The sequence below is a fragment of the Nicotiana tomentosiformis genome, chromosome 10 (genome assembly GCF_000390325.3).
Source record: "Nicotiana tomentosiformis chromosome 10, ASM39032v3, whole genome shotgun sequence".
In the NCBI taxonomy this organism is placed as follows: Eukaryota; Viridiplantae; Streptophyta; class Magnoliopsida; order Solanales; family Solanaceae; genus Nicotiana; species Nicotiana tomentosiformis.
The window spans coordinates 45602388-45605883 of record NC_090821.1 but is presented as its reverse complement, the minus strand read 5'-3'; the positions used below and the strand labels follow the sequence as shown (position 1 = coordinate 45605883).

The 3496-nt window shown below is 34.3% G+C and overlaps 1 pseudogene; it reads left to right on the top strand.

Annotated features, from left to right (window-relative positions):
* Positions 1–249: 249 nt before the first annotated feature.
* LOC104118381 (uncharacterized) lies at positions 250–2472 on the top strand (annotated as a pseudogene).
* The last annotated feature ends 1024 nt before the right edge of the window (positions 2473–3496 follow it).

Below are 3496 nucleotides of genomic sequence, written 5' to 3'. Positions count from 1 at the left end.
TTGAAAAACGACAAACAAACCAAATTTCATAACTACGTTTCCCCAATCAGGCAAAAAATGCAAGAGGATAAAAGTTTAGCCATAATTAGCATTCTTTTCTCTAATAAACGCAAATTAATTAGATACAAATCATTTCACCATTTCCATGAAGGGTTTTCTCATTGCTATCGGCATAGTCGCATCCATTTCTCTAATCTCCTTCACTGCTCGTTTCTCCCATAACTATGCTTATTCTGCTGCCGTCGCAAACAGAGAAAATCTTAGCAAAGAAGAAAAAGAAACTAACATAGCCCACATTCTGTTTGGCATCGCAGGGTCCGCTAACACATGGAACAATCGCTCGGGTCACTCTGGTCTCTGGTGGAGACCAAATGTAACGCGAGGATTCGTGTGGCTCGATAAGACGCCCCCAGGAAACGAATCCTGGCCGGAGACTTTCCCACCCTATAGGATCTCCCAAGGCACTTCCGCATTCAAGTTTACCTGCTCGTTTGGTTAAAGGTCAGCCGTGAAAAATTATATATATATTAAATGTTGAATCCACCTAATTTCTTCGTTTACTTACTTCTTTATATTGTGCTGCATGTTAGTGAAATTTTTGACTCCGCCTATGAGAATTGCGAGGATTGTAAAGGAGAGTTTTGAACTGGGCTTCACGAATGTGAGGTGGTTTGTAATGGGAGATGATGACGCAGTTTTTTTTACTGAAAATCTATTGACTGTTTTGGCTAAATATGATCACAACAAAATGTATTACATTGGTGGGAGTTCCTACAGTGTGGATCTAAATGTTCTATTTTCCTATGGTATTGCTTGTGGTGGCGAAGGCTTCGCAATTAGTTAGACGACTGCATTAATCGCTACCATTACTTGTACGGTTCTGAGCTTGGCGTTCCTCTCACCAAAGAACTCGGTTTCCATCAGGTATACATACAATCTTGTATTTTCCGACTATTCTTCACTGACGTTGGCGTGCATGACCTTACCGACTCAAAGGGCACGGTGGTACACACATTCTTCTAAATCCAAAGTTATACTTTACGTAACCATTAGGGCAATAAAATTATATATCTATGTGTCTCATCTTATTATAGATTTATATCACATCTTATATTTATGCTAGTATTTGGAGAGTTAAAAAGGGTTTTATTGATTACTATTCTATCTTTCTTTTTTTAAAGTATTTTCAATTCTAAAGTAATTTAATTAATAGTAGTTCTATGCAGTACTTGTCAAATATATCAATTTTGGTTTTAATTGAAAAGCAGTATAGATTAGCACCCTCCTCTTTTTGTTTTTTCATCATGGAACGCAATGAAATTAAATGACCAATATATTTATATTTACCTATATTATTCTGTTACTATAATAAAAGCACGAAATATTGATAGACTTTTTTAACCCTTTAAAATAAATTTTACATACACAGAAACTGAAAATTTTACTTAACGTATTTGTTTAAGATGGATATAGAAGGAAGCCCACGAAGGTTTTTCGCAGCACATCCTATTGCGCCATTTGTATCACTACACCATTTTGGCCTGGTAGATCCTCTAATTCCATTAATGAGCCGAATAGACTTAGCGAAGAAGGTGATTGAGGCTTATAAAAAGGACCCAAGTCGGATGATGCAGCAGAGTTTGTGCTATGACTTAAAGCGAAACTGGTCATTATCAGTATCATGGGGTACTCAGTTCAGTTATATCCATGACTGATGAATGCAAGGAAATTGGGGGTGCCGGTACGAACATTCAAAACAATTAAACGAATGGAAGGACCGTTCACATTTAGTACTCGGCCAGACTATGTAGAACCGTGTAAGAGGCCTATAGAGTACTACTTAGATAAAGTTACTGATATCCGTAATGGTGAAACCTTGACTAGTTATAATAGAGTTGGTGATATTAACAAGCAATGCGAGAATGAACATTATGGACCAGCATTAGCAATTCCTACGGTTAATGTCAAGGCGCCTATTCTATCTCCCCAAGTATGGAGACAGGTAAATTTCTAGTATTATTTTTATGTACCTTTCTTACTCCCTTTTTTCATTTTAATTATGTGAGGGAACCGAAGCATGAGGGTCAAATTATTTAATTTTCACTATAAAACAGGCACCGCGTCGGCAATGCTGCGAGGTTATCGACGACGAAGATGGAAGTGGGAGCGTCTTGCATATCAGAATTAGAGGTTGCAATCCGTGGGAATCGGTGACGCCGCCCTTCCACGACAAGTACGGAGAATTTGCCTACTTTCAACGACGTATCCTTCAACCATTGAATTGGACAAGAAGTTTAAGTCTACGACAAGTGAATTGATGGGAAAGGAAAGAGTTTCTATGAGTATGAAGTAGAATTTTATTGTAACGTTTGATCATGCTTCTAGTAAACTAAAAGTATGTATTTTTATTTTGAAGACTTAAAGGTGATTGGTGAAGTTTCTAAGGATAAAATAAGCGTTGTGTATAGCAGTAGAAGCTAGTACAAAAGTGTCATTAACAAAGATTTATATTTATCAAACTTACACTACGTACAAAATCTAACCTCATGCGACATTTAAAACACATCTATGACTAGTCTTATAAATGTTCCCCCTCTCTATTTAGCGATTTTAACTTTTACGTTTTAACTAAATGAAATTGAAAACATAATTAAAGTCTCTCATAAAAAATAAATCAAATAATTATCTATTTATTCAAGTACTACTACTTGTAAAGATAATTTTTATCATTTGACTATATTGAACAGAATAAATTTTGGTCGAAATGATAAATTCATTAATAGTTAATATGCATCATAATAAAATACAGGGCCCGTAAGACAAATTGTTCGAATGAATGATTCAGACTATAGATTATAATTACATGCCTAAATATTTTAGTAAAAATAGTCCCTAATTTGTTTGCCATAAGTGTATCTGTGACAAACAAAGAGAAACTGTTACGTCAACCACATCACCAAAAAGTTTTCTCTTGGCTAGCTCCTTCCTTCGCTAGTTGATCCGCAGTTCTGTTTTGCTCCCTAAAGCTATATCTATGCATAGGGTTCCCTCACAATTAACTGCATTCTTTTAAAATTACATTATAAATCAAATTTCCTTGATCTAATAAGTAATGTGAGTCCACGCAATAAACTACTTGTTTTTTCAGAAAGATACACCAATAATGCACATACATATTTTATGGGCACGCCCTTAGATCTTCAAGTTATAACTAATGTAACTAATAATTACTTCATCTAAGATTCTTTTGTATTCATCGATAGTAGAACAAGTAAGTACTCTCACCGTTCACTTTTACTTGTCTATTATTCTAAAAATATATTTTCACTTTTACTTATCATTTTTAGCATATCAAGAGAAAATAATTTTTTTTTCTTGTTTCATCCTTATCATTAATTTTTATTCCTCAAATTATTCCCAAGACTTTTTGAATACAATAATTATTATGAAAAAAATTATAAAATACATATTTTATTTATATTTTTTTTTTAAAAGT